Source organism: Schistocerca cancellata, chromosome 5 (assembly GCF_023864275.1).
Source record: "Schistocerca cancellata isolate TAMUIC-IGC-003103 chromosome 5, iqSchCanc2.1, whole genome shotgun sequence".
Classification (NCBI taxonomy): Eukaryota; Metazoa; Arthropoda; class Insecta; order Orthoptera; family Acrididae; genus Schistocerca; species Schistocerca cancellata.
Genome location: NC_064630.1, coordinates 147752047 through 147769448, shown reverse-complemented (window position 1 = coordinate 147769448; position 17402 = coordinate 147752047). Strand labels below are relative to the sequence as shown.

The 17402-nt window shown below is 39.6% G+C and overlaps 1 protein-coding gene across 3 annotated transcripts in view; it reads right to left on the bottom strand.

The window, feature by feature from the left end:
- The window catches only part of LOC126188988 (RNA-binding protein 12), a 107324-nt gene that overhangs the window by 9814 nt on the left and 80108 nt on the right, over window positions 1-17402 (bottom strand). The window lies entirely within an intron of this gene.

Here is a 17402-nt window from a genome sequence, read left to right as displayed (position 1 = left end):
TTTGATAATAGTTAATACTTTTACAACAAAGGAAAAAAATATTGCATTTGGCTTCAAGAGGTCTTGATAGTAATCAAAACTGCGTTCTCCACTATGAATTTTGGTATTATTAATTACTATGGTGCATTTGGATACAAGAAGACATTTTATGGTTAACAATTTTGTTAGCTTTCTAAAAGTTAGTTAACTTTCAAAACAAATCAATACACTAAAGACCCACTGATCAATAAGAGTATGTGATAGTCACTGACGTAGCCTCATTCCCATCCCGCAGTGCTTAAGGATAAAAAAATACAAATGGAATTTACTTTTTAAGAACAGCACTATTCAGTAACATTAACATTATGAACACTTGCTACTATATTCCAACAAGACAATGCTTAATGGCTTCCTGGTTGTAACATCAGTGCAGTCTTCTCAACACAGCAAACAATGCTTAAGGGGTAAAAAAATGTCTTATGGCTCTTGATAATGTCTTCATGAAACATCAGTTTTGTGTTAGTAATACAACTGTATGCATCAATTTAATAATTTTTCTAGTTTCCTCAAACGTATCACTACTGTAATAAAAATAAAAAGTTTATACGATGGGCTTCACAGCATGACACCATTTTCTATATGTCTTTCTAGACTTTTCACCAATTTTCTTTTCTAGATTAACAAAAATAATACTCAGAAACATGGTCATACACTGTCAGGGTCACCATAGCTCAAGAATATTTTACTCAGAAACATTGCCATACACTGTCAGGGTCTCCATAGCTCCAGAATATACTGACACGGTGTTTAATTTTGACAAAGTCTGCCTCCATTCAGAGTAAGGATTCCAGGTTAGTTTATTTATCAAGCAAACCCAAAATACATTCACACATTTGTTCAATATGCACACACTGTAGTGTCACTTTGGGTACCTTCCTGGATGCAGTTAATGAAATAGAACAATATTTTATTGTAGATGACTGCATCATCTGCAAAAAGTGTGAGGTTACTATTAACATTGTATGTCAGGCCATTAACAGACAATGTGAACAATAAGGGCCCTAAACACTTCCCTGTGGTCTGCCTGATGTTAATTCTACATATATCAATGACCCTCCATTCAAGAAAACATGTTGGGTTCTAACTACCAAGATAGCCTCAATCTATTCACAATTTTTTTTATTTTATTAATTGGCTCTGAGATTTATACCAGAAGAATCCGGATTACCAATGACTGTCTTAACACCACCATTTATACAAAAATTTCAAATTCCCACTTTATGCAATAAAAATTGACTGATGAGCAGAGGGTAATACTGAAAGGAACCAATAGACTTCATTAACCTACGTAACCAGAATCCAGCATTCCTGCAAATCATTACTACAGGGAACAAAATGTGACCTATTAGTTTGATTCATAGCAGGATATGAAACCATCACAATCACAGTCCGATATTGTCTGCACCATATTGCAATGAAGATCCACAGATGTGCAACATAAATTCTTTGCTTGGTTCAAGACCTCTATGATTGTCTCTGTATGGTTGAATAATGATGAGCTTTTAGTTTGCAACAGCTACACGAATGTTTCAAAACTGTATTGTGCCCAATGAATATTAGTCTGAATGGTAATAATTGCATTTTGTTTGTATTTTCTGTTCAGTCTGTTTCATGATGCCATTCACTGGAATTTTTAACACATGCTGAAACTTTCCACTATGATTTTCTGCACTGACTCTCTATAATTCTGTAGCCATATTTGTTAAGTGCACTGATGGCAGGTGATGTCACCAGAAACAACTTTATCCATTTTCTTGTTTCTTAAGTATTCTTTGCGTAAACATGAAACAAGAACACCAAGCTGCACGTACATACGCAACCAACCATTCTTCCCACAACCCTTCCACATAAGGTAGAGAGAAAGTACACTCTGCTTTATATTTTCCCATAATTCACACAGCACACATGTACATATCACCATTTGTGACATAAGATGCTAGCTCTGGCTGGGCAGCATGTAACCCGAGAATGGCCAAAACATTTAAAAAACTTGTGATTGTTAAAACAAAAACCCTTGGCCTGGGGGCACAACTGACCTCCCTCATAATGGGTTGCATATAGCGTGCCCAAACATGTTCACTTTTGTCAATTGTGCAGTCTTCTTTAGTCTTAAGCAGGCCAAGACTTGCCCTTAAACCTTGTTGAGATGTGTCGTTATTAGCATGCTTATCTTTGAAAACAAAAATATTTTTGGAAACTGGGATCATCTCCAGTATTCATATTGTTAAATGTGAAATATTATCAAAGTAGGCCTTTGTGTATTTAATGGGTCTTTGTTGCCATCCTCATAAAGCCATAAAGTGCAATTTGCTGTCAATCTGAGCTTTCCTTCCATCACAATGTGATCCATGTATTCAAGACAGTCACAAAGCCAAAATTTGCCTTGGGAGCCAGTTACCCAAGTTACACCACTGTTAGTACTTCTCAGAAGTATACAAGTGATGTTAAAAAAATAATCTGCAAGAACAAAGCAACACATCAGCACATAGTTAAACGATATTTGCATGATCATATTTATCCAGACACTTATACACTCATAGCCCTATGCAAAGGCACTTAATCTACTACTCAATAGTATAAAACACTGACACATTGTGAATAAAGATATGTCTTATACTCTGTTCCGCATCCTGCCATTAACACCAAATCTAGCAGTGTTGAACAACATTCAATATCGTGGTAGGGAAGTATGTATGTCATGTATAACCAAATAATATTGGTAGACCACATTCATACTAAATTTATTCTACAAATTACATAGCTTAAATCTGCCATTTCTGAATCTGATGACCCGTTAAACTGTTGTTGCTGTTATCTTCAGTCTGGAGATTGGTTTGAGGCAGCTCTCCATACTACTCTATCCTGTGTAAGCCTCATCATCTCCGAATAACTACTGCAGCTTACATCCTCCTGAATCTGCTTAGTGTATTCATCTCTTGGTCTCCCTCTATGATTTTTACCCCCCACACTTCCCTCTAGTAAACTGGTAACCCCTTTACATCTCGCGACGTCTCCTACCAACTGACCCCTTCCTCTAGGCAAGTTGTGCCACAAATTCCTCCTCTCCCCAATTCTATTCAGTACCTCCTCACTAGTTAAGTGATCTACCCATCTAATCTTCGGCATTCTTCTGTAGCACCACATTCCAAAAACTTCTATTCTCTTCTTGTCTGCACTGTTTATCGTCCATGTTTCATTTCCATACATGGCTACATTCCATACAATTACTTTCAGAAAAAACTTCGTAACATTTAAATCTGTACTCGATGTTAACAAATTTCTCTTCATGAGAAATATTTTCCTTGCCATAGCCAGTCTACATTTTATATCCTCTCTACGTTGACCATCATCAGTTATTTTGCTCCCCAAATAGCAAAATTCATTTACTACTTTAAGTGTCTCATTTCCTAATCTAATCCCCCAGCATTACCTGATTTAAATTAATTACATTCCATTATCATCATTTTGCTTTTGTTGATGTTCATCTTATATCCTCCTTTCAAGACACTGTCCATTCCGTTCAGTTGCTCCTCCAAGTCCTTTGCTGTCTCTGACAGAATTACAATATCATCGGCAAACCTCAAAGTTTTTATTTCTTCTCCATGGATTTTAATTCCTACTCCAAATTTTCCTTTTGTTTTCTTTACTGCTTTCTCAATATACAGATTGAATAGCATTGGGGATACACTACAACCCTGTCTCACTCCCTTCCCAACCTCTGCTTCCCTTTCATGCCACTCAACTCTTTATAACTGCCATCTCGTTTCTGAACAAATTCTAAATAGCCTTTTGCTCCCTGTATTTTATACCTGCTACCTTCAGAATTTGGAAGAGAGTGTTCCAGTCAACATTGTCAAAAGCGTTCTCTAAGTCTACAAACGCTAGAAACATAGGTTTGCCTTTCCTTAATCTAGCTTCTAAGATAAGTCATAGGGTCAGTATTGCCTCGCTTGTCCCAACATTTCTATGGAATCGAAACTGATCTTCCCCAAGGTTGGCTTCTACCTGTTTTTCATTTCGTTTGTAAAGAATTCGCGTTAGTATTTTGCAACCACGACTTATTAACTGATAGTTCGATAATTTTCAAACCTGTCAACACTGCTTTCTTTGTGGATTGGAATTATTATATTCTTGTTGAAGTCTGAAGGTATTTTGCCTGTCTCATACATATTGATTACCAGATGGAAGAGTTTTGTAATGGCTGGCTCTCCCAAGGTTATCAGTAGTTCTAACGGAATGTCTACTCCCAGGATCTTGTTTCGACTTAGGTCTTTCAGTGCTCTGTCAAATTCTTCACACAGTATCATATCTCCCATTTCATCTCCATCTACATCCTCTTCCATTTCCATAATATTGCCCTCAAATACATTGTCCTTGTATAGACCCTCTATGTACTCCGTCCACCTTTCTGCTATCCCTTCTTTGCTTAGGATTGGTTTTCCAACTGAGCTCTTGATATTCATACAGGTGGTTCTCCTTTCTTCAAAGGTCTCTTTAAATTTTTCTGTAGCCAGTATCTATCTTACCCCTAGCGATATATGCTTTTACATCCTAACGTCTGTCCTCTAGCCATCCCTACTTAGCCATTTTGCATTTCCTGTCGATCACATTTTTTAGATGTTTGTATTCCTGTTTGCCTGCTACACTTTTATATTTTCTCCTTTCATCAACACTACACAATGCAATAAACCAAGCTGAGACAATAGTCAAGGAATTTTTCCTCAAAATTTAATTGTGCTAGAAAATTGCCCGTTTAATGTGAGTGACCTACTTTCCCGTCTATGTGTGCAGTTAAGATCAAAATTACAACAGCAATGAAACTCCACTGAAGATATATATGTGGTAGATAGATGGATTGATGGTTCCATTCTGTTTAAGTTTTTGACAACTGTGCAGAGATCCATCATCATTTACACGGTTGTGCACTAGAAATGTACATTTAAAATGCAGTTGCCAAAAATGCTGAAGCAATGATCAATGCACTGCAATGCCACTCTCTGGACACACAGCTACTGCTCTCAGTGTTTACTATGGCTTTTAGTTGTGGTTTAGCTTTCATCTGGATAAGTCCGAGTAGGCTATTTTGCCACACAAAGCAACATCGACATACTTACTCTGCTGGCTAACGTTCAGTGCCTTGCAGAGGGAACTTTATGACATTACTGAATATTCCCTTTCCAGTTCCACTCACTAATGACACAAGAGCAGAATGAATGTCTTTATGCCTCTGTAAAATCCCTGACTGCCCTGTTTTTACCTTATGCAAGAAAGATATTTGAGACAGTAGAACTGGTCTTCAGTGTGCTGTGCAAACACTGGTTCTGTAAATGTCTTCGAGAGTGTTTCAAGAAAAAAAATATGCTTTCTACAAAGATTGCTAGTATTTCCACAGCATTCTTGCACTGAACAGACAAGCTGGTAACACATATCTGAGATGCTTTGATGTCTTCCTTTAATTCAATCTTTTGGTGATTCATGAAGCTCAAGCAGTACTCAAGATAAACCCTGGAAAATGTATACAGAACACTAGTGTAGTTCCACAGTAGTGTGGTCTCACACTAGTGTTCTGTTTCCGTTTTCCACAGCTCTTCCAGCAAACCCTAGTCAGACATTTACCTTCCCTACAAATGGTCTTATGTGCTCATAACATTTTATGTTGTTTCACAACGTTCTCTCTTTTCTATCATTTACCCCCTCATACAGGGTCCACTGTTTATCATGGTTTAGCAAATTTATTTTAACTTTGGGTCCAGATGCTCTTCCTCTTACCACAGTTGTCAGTTATGCTGAGAGAAGGAAGTTGAGCACATCATCTCTCTGTGAACTGTGTAAACTGTTTTCCACAAGTTATTGAATTTTAAATGTCTGCAAACCACATTTTCTGAGTCACGTATCAGGGACCAGCCCAATATTTACCTCTGCGAGTGTGGAAATCCCCACTGAAAACACATTCAAACTGCTGGTGTACCAGACCACACATCGTTAAACCACCTTGTGAAATCAATCGGGGTCTGGCTCACCTTCCTGTCACAAAAGCTAGCGACTTGTGTAACAAACTGTACACGTAGGTTAGTGTTGTACCAACATGATGGATGACTGCAACCCATAGTCTCTCCAGATCTCAGTTGATACTTTTGTTCCTAGATGCCATTTTCCCAAGAAGCTCCATAATCTGGCTAACATTAGAGCTACCCATGTGCTGGCCAGGATCCTGTCGAGGGGGGGGGGCTTCATGTCCACTCATAAGGTGAATGGGAGAGATCACATGGCCAGTCACCACTTGTCCTCCACTTTACCGAACCTCCCCATTTCTGTGAAGGGCAGAATCATTTCTGGGACTTCATACTATCTAAATAAATTGTAAGTCACCTATCTGTATGAGAAAGAAGAAAAACGCCATGTACAATCTGACACATTTTTCCTTTAACTTCTGACTGTAATCAAGAAAATGTCAACCACCGAGAGTACACATACATCAATTCCAATCTGCCACAGGTGCAATTGCCTCTTCAGTAATCCTCTTGCCCTGTCCTTTTTCTCATTAATGGCCGGATCAGATTGTTGAAAGGATGACTTCTCCATTGTCTTGCCATCACTCAAGCAGAGAGCTGACACACACACACACACACACACACACACACACACACACACACACACACACACACACACACACACACACACACACACACAGAGAGAGAGAGAGAGAGAGAGAGAGAGAGAGAGAGAGAGAGAGAGAGAGAGAGAGAGACTTTGTGTGTTGGATTGAAAAACATGCAGCATACAAAGCATGTGGTAATATTCACTATGTAGGGCTGTGTGCTAAACACTGAGTGACGAAAGGAGGGTATAACATCACTGGACTTATGTCTATCTGCACTGAGAATAGGTATTGAGTGTGAGACACGTTCAATCCAATTTTCGAGGAAATACATATAACTGCCGTCTCTCTCTCTCTCTCTCTCTCTCTCTCTCTCTCTCTCTCTCTCTCTCGTTAGAATGTGTGTGGTTTTTTTGTTTGTTTTTTTTTTTTTGGGGGGGGGGTTATTTTATCCGTGACATTGTCGGTAACCAAGAACAAAAAGATAATCTACAGAGTGTGTCTTTCACAAAATAGAAACTGAATTCCGCATACTTTTAGGGGGAAAAAACATTATTTTTGTTTAAAGGTGCAGACTCTCGACTCTCTGTTACTGCATGAGATCTCCAAATGGGAGAAACGGAGGACTGTTAAAAGAGAATTTCCTTTTCAGTGCGATATACAATCCAAATGTTGGGTCAGCCATTGAGTCTCTCTATTACGATTATATCTCCTTCAATTTCAGAATCTATGCGACAGTCTCCTCTCGTTTTCTATTCCACATGCAAATTATTTCACAAATCGCAATCACCAACTTTCTTCTCTGAATGCGAAAATATTTTGACTCTCACCTACTTAGGGATGAATGACTATTGTTACAAAATAAAAAAATTTTGTCTTCAAAATCCGAATCACTACTTCAGTGAAGAAACCTTAGCGAGTAAAAGGTACTACAATTTCTTATCGAAGTGTCACCCTCTCTCGAAGAGGAAGAAGCAACACATGAAATACACAGATGTGCGTGGTACCTGCACAAAGCTCGTCCGCCACACTGTTCGCTTGTGGCTAGGAAAGGGGTCACCCAGTTCTTCCCTGATCGCTAGGCGTCCTGCGCGTCTGCCTGAATTGACATCATTGTACTTTTTTCTCTAGGGTAAACTCAAAGGATGGATTTTATACGTAAGTTCCGAGAGGATTTATAACATCGTATTGTTGTACCCTGCACAATATCGAAGAAATCTCTTCAGTCTGGAGTTTTGCAACTGGTGTCAGCATAGCTGTTTCCCAATAATGTTATCTGTCCAGAAGTCCTTTTGCACCAGCAACTACAAACACATATTGCCTTAGACTGCGGGCATTATAATACTTGATGATTTAAATGGAATTTTAAAGAAGTATTTGTGATCACATTCTTCTGTTTTTTCCTTCTTGTTGATGTCGCTGATAAAATTTTACAACGTAAGTGTGCATCCTGACAAACTTGTGACAAAGTTGCAGTCTTTATGCCTCAATTCTGTGTTTTACAAATTCATTCAATTTTTGATGTGCATCTATCTTTCAATGCTCTAGCATAAATAAGAGCAGATATACTATCGTACTTACTTGGGAATCATACTTAGATGCCGTACCCTTTTTATTTACCGATGATTTGTCGGCCCAACCACAGACAAACAATGTAATTAGTATTAGTTTTAAATTAAACTTTTTTCTCTCCATTTACCATTTTTGTGTGCCGACACTCTTGGCTCCGTAAAGCTGAAGTGCCCCATCCGCCTGACGCTACAGTTCAGTATAACAACACGAACGTCTGTATAAAACAGTACTGTTGCATGTTCAAAACAGATATGTCCTAAGTCACAAATACGGTAATTTCTTCAAACAGTCGGCTTGGATTTGGCAATGTTAGTGATAGAGGGTGGTCGAACACGATTCCTGTCGCTACCCCCTCTGTCCCTGTGACGAAATTTGTGTGTCCCAACTAGCTGTGTCTACAGTTATCCCTTGTGAAAGTGTATGAACTTTCCATAAGTGTTTAAGAATCGTGTAAATCAGGTGGGAAGTGGGTATCGGTCCAGTATACACCTAGTTGGATGTGTGAAACCGCCTAAAAGCTACACCCAGGGCGGCCTGCACACCAGGCCTCATCGTTACTCCACTGGGAGAACTCGATCCAGGGCCGGCGTGCCTCTCTAAAAATATTAAGCTGATTTAAGAGTGAAACGCCATTCAATTCCTCTTTTTAAAAACTAAGACACTTGCAGCGGAGTTCACTAGAGGTACATTTGAAGTAATAAATGACAAGAAACTATACATCATTTAGTAAGGACTTTTTGGCAATTCATGTCAGTGAAAACAGAATTACTGCACATTAACGGTTCAAGACATACTTGAGGTGAAACTGTTAGCTGAATCAGTGTTTATGCAGGAGGGAGCAACATAACTGTTGCCTCTTCCACGAAGGTACATTCTCTATAATTAGAAACGATATCACACCGTAGTAGTCTGTCAATGCAGTTGGACGAGAATGTACTTGATACACTGTTCTGCTTACTAAACGAACACGTGGCGAAATGCACTGCTCTTCTTTGGATCTTCTTTACTTCCTCTATCAAACCTACTTGCTAACAGGTCCTTGCCAGAACTAGTACTCAAACACCGGTTAAAGAACGAGTAAGAAATCTTATTTGTGGGTGGAACACATTTCCTTAAGATTCTTCTGATGAATTTGTAACTGCCTGTCCTACGATTAGTTGTTTGCAATCGATCCATTTTACATGGGCGTGTATGCATACTGCTAGATATTTAATAAATGTTACTCTTTCCAATGAATGCTTATCAATCGTATAGTCAAATATAGGTCTTTCCACTGTCACTCTCCACTTCGTTGCCAGAATAATCACTGAGAAAACGGGAAGACGAATTTGATCTATTTAACGACTTAATGCAAGATCAAAACTTCTTAAGACTGTCCGTCAGACAGGCTAACCGAATTCTGATGTCGAATTCTTTGGCGCTTCACGTATGGCTACCTGGTTCTATTGTCCACTCACTTTCGTTTCGCTCAGTTTTTATTTGTCCAAGGTGACGCTCTCTTTGTTTTTTGAGCACCTTTCTAACACGTCTACTGAGTCATGGCGGCTCTTTCCCATTCCTCACAGTTTTGCTTGGTGCATACTTGTCCTACGCCATATTTTACAACACTCTTGACCAATAGCCGACAAACGTTTTTGCTTAAGAGCCAATACTGACATTTTGGGGCGCCGCCTCGGGCCGCAGATGTGTCGATCTTATTAATTGGTAACCAGCATAAAGCAGTACTTCATGAGATACTAGCAGACGAGCTACAGTAAGGGGCAAGTAGTGATGGGGAGCTAGTGAATGAGTCGTTCAAATGTTCAAATGAACGCTTCACTCCAGTGAAGTGTGAACTAGCTACTCAATTTCAGTGAACTGGTACTTCAAACTCTTCACAGATAGCACACTCCACACTTTTTTCTAGTTCACTCACTCTCTTCCCCTCTCCCTCACCCACTACATCGGCGCGTCTACGGGTAGCCCACCGTTGGCAGCGCTTGCAGACAAATCAATATTAAAGATACAAACGAAGAGGCAGGCTGTGTGAGCACGCACAGCCAACATGAAAATAAATGTTTGTTAATAACACTGAAAGAGGGATTTTACCTGAAATCGTACCAATGACTACAGGTGACAGTTTACGTTTTGAATCTGGAGGGTTATTATTCTCAACAAAAATAAAATCTACAGGAAGACTTCTGAATAATTACTTAACGTAGGTATATAGACTTTATGACAGTGGTCAACATACTCATTCTATTTTGGATTAAATTTTAAAAGGAACATAAAATTGGACTGCATTTCGTTGGTAGTCCTAGTTTTCAGTCCATGAATACAACAAATAATGTTTCATTTGGCAGATAAAGACTTTCTTGGGCGCTTCATGAGAAAATGTAGAGCAAAATTAAATTAATACTTTCTTTATATGTGACAGGCTTCTCTGTTTATCTTTCCTTTGTCCCCTTCGACCATGCTCTATGTAACTCAGACGCTATAAGAGCGCAAAACGTTGCGTGCACGTTACTGCATAGTTCGGCCATCTGTTGGTAAAATTATGAAGTATTACGAAGCTTCATTGTACGAGCGAGGCGAAGCGAGCGTTGCCGCAGCTGAGCGTCGAACTGGGCAACTTCGCCAGGCTTCCGTACTTCATGAATGAACTACTTCATTTGAACGCTTCACGGCAAAGAGCGAAATGAATGAAGTAGTTCACGGCAATGAAGGAGTTCGACCCATATCTAGGGGCAAGTCACTGGCCTGAGGCCCCCAGGTACGAGTACTTATACAATCGACACCATTCTGAGCCCTTTGTGTCGACTGCTCTCTTTCAGATTGCTGCCACCCTCAGCGAACCCAAAGTTGTCACACAATTGCAGTTAAAGTGGTGTCGTGTTTTCTGTGTGATAAGATGATTAACTGATTGATAACAGTAATTGTACTTATACTTAAATGCATTATGCAATTAAGACACGATCACAAACATTTAGTAAATGTGTTTAATGTTGTTGTTCTTTTAGGCCTACTCACTGCGTTATATTACAATAGCCTTAATTTAATTTTCTTTTTGTTAGAAATATGTACCGCATTTGAAGATGACCGTCTCTCTACGCATTCACGAATTCATGTTGCTCCGTGTAAAATTTACATCACAGCCGCTGATCAGTATGAGCCGGTCGCGCTAGTGAGTTGTCAGTACTGGAAGACAATAAAACATTCCCCCTCTCAGTGTTTGCGCTAATTACGCCTCTACTCCTGAGGTAAACGGCCATCTGCATCTGGATCGCTGCCAAATTTACCAACGTCGATCAAAATCAAGCGTATCTTAAAATACCTCTAAGTATTTTTATTTGTTAATGAGCAGGAAAACAATACTCTTAAGAAGCTCTTAATGTCAGTTAACGATTTTGCATTCAGCTGTTAGTTACTAGATACATATTATATATATGTTTATGGTATTATATTTGTTCATTCTGCACGAATACTTGCTCTACTGTGTTACCGTCACGGGACGGTTCTCTAATTAAATGTTCAATTCTCCTTTCGCACTTCACTTACATTCATCCTCAGTATTTCTCATTCAGAGCCTGCACGACCATAACTAGGTACTGTATTATTTATTGCTACTTAAAAAAAAAAAATCCTGCTGGACCACCGAAGTTCAGCCATTCCTCGCAACATACATTTAAAATTTCATTTCTATTAACTCCTGGTTTTAGACAACTTTCTGCTCCCAACACTTTGTGGGTATTGTTACCGTTTAAAGCGAGCCTAATTCTGGGACCTTTCCACGGATGCTCCTGTAATAAAGTAATACTTAATATTTTCTTTTCCTTGATGTTTTCTTTCTCTGCTCTGAAATTTCGAATACTATTCTCTGTGATTAATAGGACTGATATTCTTCTCTCTCAGAAATCATAACTTAATTTATCAAACTTGTGGAGGGATCTCTCTATCCAGCTGGTACCTAAAGGAAAAGCAAGAATCTTTTAATCGGTAGTTCTTTACAAATTTTTTTTCATTCATCAGAATCAGTCACGTCACTAACTAAATCACAGGAATCGATTAAAGAGTAATGAAGGCAAAATCAATATGTTAATAACCCATGAGACGATCGCTGTAATTTTCCACATTGCGAGGTGCCTCGAAGAATACAAACATGTTTCATCACTGAAAAGCTTAACAAGACGTTGCAGTCTTCTAAAAAGGTAAACCACTGTACGTAATATGGATGTATGTACGTACGTACGTACGTACGTGTAACGCCGGAAAAGTGTCAGTTACTTGATGGAAATTCTGTAACAGTAAGCGTCCCACCGTGGAAGATGAACTGGCAGCTGTCGCAGATCGTCGTGTGGTTCTGGCTGTGTCCACTTCCTGTGGTATGATGATGATGATGATGATGATGATGATGTACACCATTGTACAGCCATCACATGGTTGTCTTCACGACTGCTAGTGCAAACTCATCGCGAAATATTCAGATATTTGAGTGCTACATAAAATAAGGTCTGGACCTGGTTGTACAGCCATATTTCGTCACCTTGTAGGAACAGTACCGAAGATTGTCATGTCGCTCTACTCCTTCCTAAGCTCCTTTTTTCTCAAGGACATAGAAGATACGGGAGAGGTCGAGACTGTGTTCAACCAATATAACGCCACTGTTCACGGGTTTGTCTGAAAACAATTAGCTTTTTTTTTCAGATTGCTCGAAAGTCATCATATTCACAGCCACGAATCGTTGAGGCTTTCCCAAAATCTTTGAGGTGTGGCACCGGAACAAACAATAAGGCAATTACTATGACACGATGCGAAGATAATCTTCAAAAACATTCGTATTACTTTTTCAAAACTCTTTACCGTTGTTCTCATGTGTAGTGTCAGTTCTAGCTGCCCAATGGTGATATTGGTTTTTGAAACAACATGTGGAGAAGCATTTTGACAAAGCGTACAGATGGTGTCTTGCCTCTGTGTTCTCTGCTCACTCCAGCAGTAACTGATCACTACAGCTACGTAGTTGCAAAACAGGAAGATGGACACAATTTTTAAGGGCTCCCATTTCAGAGTAAGTGAACTTGGTGCCCAAATTTTTGTTTCCAATGTTGTACTGCAATATTGTTGTTGCTAAAGATTATCACTAATTTGAGTCACTATTGTTGGTTTACTATCACCATCAGCCACTTCACATTCACTGATGGATAATGGCCACCTCTGGACTTCCCCGTGCGGCTTCAACTACACGCATCCATTTAACGCTTACATACGCTGACGGAAAAAAATCTCAGCACCAGAAGACAATTAATGTACAGTAATTAAATTTCAGGAATACATTTGTCTAGGTAACATATGTAAGCTATTAACATTGCAAGATCACAGGTTAATGTAACAATGAGATAAACCATAGCAAATGTGAAATGCTGGTACATTAATAACAGGAAAAATCGCCAGAATGTTGAATGCAAACATGCATGCATAGTGTTGCACATGTGCCGGACGTCAGTTAGTGTGGTGAAGTTCCATGCCTGTTGCACTTGATCGGTCAATACAGGCGTGGTTAACGCTGGTTGTGGATTACGCTGGACTGATGATGTCCCACATGCGATCGACTGGAGACAGATCTGGTGATCGAGCATGCCAACGCAAAAAGTCGACACTCTGTAGAGCACGTTGGGCTACAACAGTCGTACGTGGGCGAGCGTTATCCAGATGGAAAACAACCTCTGCAACGGTGTTCATGAATAGCAGCCCAACAGGTCGAATTACCAGATTGACATACAAAGTTGCAATCAAGATGGGTGGGATAATCAAGAGAGTGTTCTCGCTACCATATGAAATTGCATCCCAAATCATAATTCCAGGTCTGTGTCCGGTGAGTTGAACACACAAACAGGTAGATTGCAGGGTCTCAACTGGCCACCTTCTAACCAACACACAGCCATCAGTGGCACCGAGGCAGAACCAGCTTTCGTCAGGAAACACAACAAATCTCCACTCTGCCCTCCAATGAGCTCTCGCTTGACACCACTGAAGTCGCAAGTGGCAGTGGTTTGAGGTTAGTTAAATTGGCTCGGAACTGTCCTTGAAGTAGCCGATTTGTAACAGTTCGTTGTGTCACTTTGATGCCAATCGCTCTCCAAATTGCTGCTGCAAATGCAGTACGTTGCACCACAGCCGCAAGTCGAACACGATGGTCTATCTGTCGTAAGTGCCACGTGGCAGTCCCAATCCCAGTCTCCTTTTGACCGTACATTCTCATGACAACCGCTGCCGATAGTCATATATAGTGATTACATTCTTGACAACATTTTCTGGATTATCGCAGAAGGAACATCCAGCTTCTCTTAGCCCTATAACACCTCGTTCAAACTCAGTCAGGTCTTTGTCGCCTTGAAGATATTCTTCATTGACATCAGCTCACCACGTCCAATCTAAAAGGTAACTAACCCTCACAACCGTTACGGCGTGTATTGTATGGAAACCTGATTTGCATCTAGCGCCACTCTTATGCGAATCACGCCTACCAACTTTCATTTACGTCGCACAAATCCTTCTTGGCGTTGCGATTTTTTTCCCGTCAGTGTATTTTTTAACGTCATCTACCAACATTCCACTGGATGGTCGTCCTCTTGGTCTTTTCGCATTTCGTTGATGCATCTACCACCCATTCACCTAGTTACATGTCTCACCCATCTGAATTTCATTGTCACTACGAGCACAATTCCGTCTTCGTTGATCCATTTGTTTATTTTCGTGTCTCTACTAGTAATTCCTAAAGGGATCTCTTCACTGTTCGCTGAGCAACATTAATTTTTAATTAAAGTTCATAGCTCATTGTAAAAACTATGAACTGGTAATACACGCCAACTGTTAACTTTCTTTTCAGATGCATCGAAAGCTTAGTTTTGACATTCTTAGTAAGCTTTACTAAATGCAACCAAGTGCGTTTTTATTCTTGTGTTTAATTCCTTTGTTATTCGTCGAGTTATGGCTGTTTGTGACCAATTGTAATTAGTACCGAAAATTATAAAATGTAATGATTTCCGAACACACAGTGCAGTTGACCAAAGTTGCCGATTTACGGTACTGTTCGTACACATAAATAACATAATCGTCATAAAGAAATTGTTTTAAATCAAACCATCTCCCATTCATAACACTTTCTGAACAAACCCTAAAAAATGAATCGGCTTGTATAGTGCAAAAAGATTCACACACCGTAGCACTAAATCGGGAAGAAGCTGCAGAATTGCTTTAATATGAGTCCACAATTCACCCATCGGTTATCTGTAGCAGTTTCTATACTCCGGTTTAAAATATTTTGTGACCGACAGATTGCTGTTGCGGTAGGTAGTGTGTAGCCGGCGTACAGCCAGCCACGCTTCACAAGGCGCTGCATGCACAGGCAACATAGTGAGCACGCGACGATCGAGAAAGAACGATTGAATGGCGGCTGGCCCTTAAGGAAACGCTGAAATGTCAATTACAAAATAATGTTAATCCGAGTATAACAGACCAACTTCAGCATAAGGATGGTCCCAACATCTGTAAACAGAATCAACATCATGTGTAAACGTATATACTGTATATAGAATCCGGTGCAACTTTATAATTAATCAACTGCCTAACAAACATCTGCATACATAATGCATTTTACCACTTTCTAATAATCAGCGCATTATCAGTTTGTTGGGAAACTAAAATAACCTGTTATTACACTCACTCTTCCTTTTACTTCACGTAAGAATCCTGTCTATTTGCAGATTTGGGAACATACTTACCCTTAAATTGGTTGTGATGTGTAACTGCGATTGACACTCCGTCGCACATAAAATTAACAACTATGCACAATGATAAACAGATTCTATCGTTCTTTCACTATAAAGTCACCCAACACACGGGCGCCTGTCATCATTCGATAACATGAAACAACACTCGTTCGAAAAAGAGATTCCAGTGATCGAACTTTAACGGCAATATCTTGTGACCAGAAAAAGGTTCACACTGTTCGAAAAAGAATAAGTTTGGTGGTGTAATAACTTGTTTTTGGACATTATGAAGATGTTTATGCACAAGTTTTGAATATATTAGGGAGCAGGAAAGAAAGTGATCCGATTTACAAAGAACGAAAGAACGGAGAGTAGTCTAAAAATCATATTTGCCCTCTCAACAATTCCTTTCTCTTGTTCCCCCCCCCCCTTTCTTTTTTTTTTTACAGACCATTACGCATTTCCATATAATGCTGTGCTCGAAGCGCATATTCTCAGAAATTTATTCTTCAAATTAAGACATACGTTTGATACTAGGAGACTTATTTGCGAGAGGAATGCTCTCTTTTTTCCTGTACTAGGATGCTTAATACTCAAGGTCTATGCCCGTCATGTGTAATTTTGCTTGCAAGGTAGCAGAAATCCTTCACTCGATACAATGGGTCGACCACAATCATCATGCAAGGTTTAATGCAAATCTCATTTCTGCTATTCCGCATTACTCTCGACTTTCTTTGGTTTATTCTCAGTCTATATTATGTCTTTATTAGACTATTCATTCCATTTAGCAAGTCCTGCAATTCACCCTCGCAATTTCAAGGAATCTTATTGTTGTTATCCATTCACTTTGAATTTTAATCCCACTTCTGAAACTTCCTTTTATTTACCTAAATTCTTCTTCGATGTCAGTTCGACAGTAACGAAGGAAGACTGTATCCCTACCTTAGACCCATTTTAATCCGAGCTCTCCTTTCTTGTTGTTCTTTCTTCATGCTCGTTCATTACCGGCCTTTCCCTAGAGCTAACACCTATTCTTCTGAGACTTTCGAACAACGTTCACCATTTTACGTCAATATTTTTTCTATGTCGACAAATCGTATGAAATTGTCTTAATTTTTCTTGTGTCGATCAATCGGACCATGCACGTTAACATGTTCCAAAAAGCCGCGCGTAAAATGCAATTTTTCAGGGGATCGTATCGTATAAAACCACCATCTGTTCATAGGCGGTTCCTGGGAAAACACCGAAAACCATGATTTTTTGGATACCAAAAGGCCAGGCGGAGTGGCCGAGCGGTTCTAGGCACTACAGTCTGGAACCGCGCGACCGCTACGATCGCAGGTTCGAATCCTGCATCGGGCATGGATGTGTGTGATGTCCTTAGGTTAGTCAGGTTTAAGTAGTTCTAAGTTCTAGGGGGCTGATGACCTCAGAAGTTAAGTCCCATA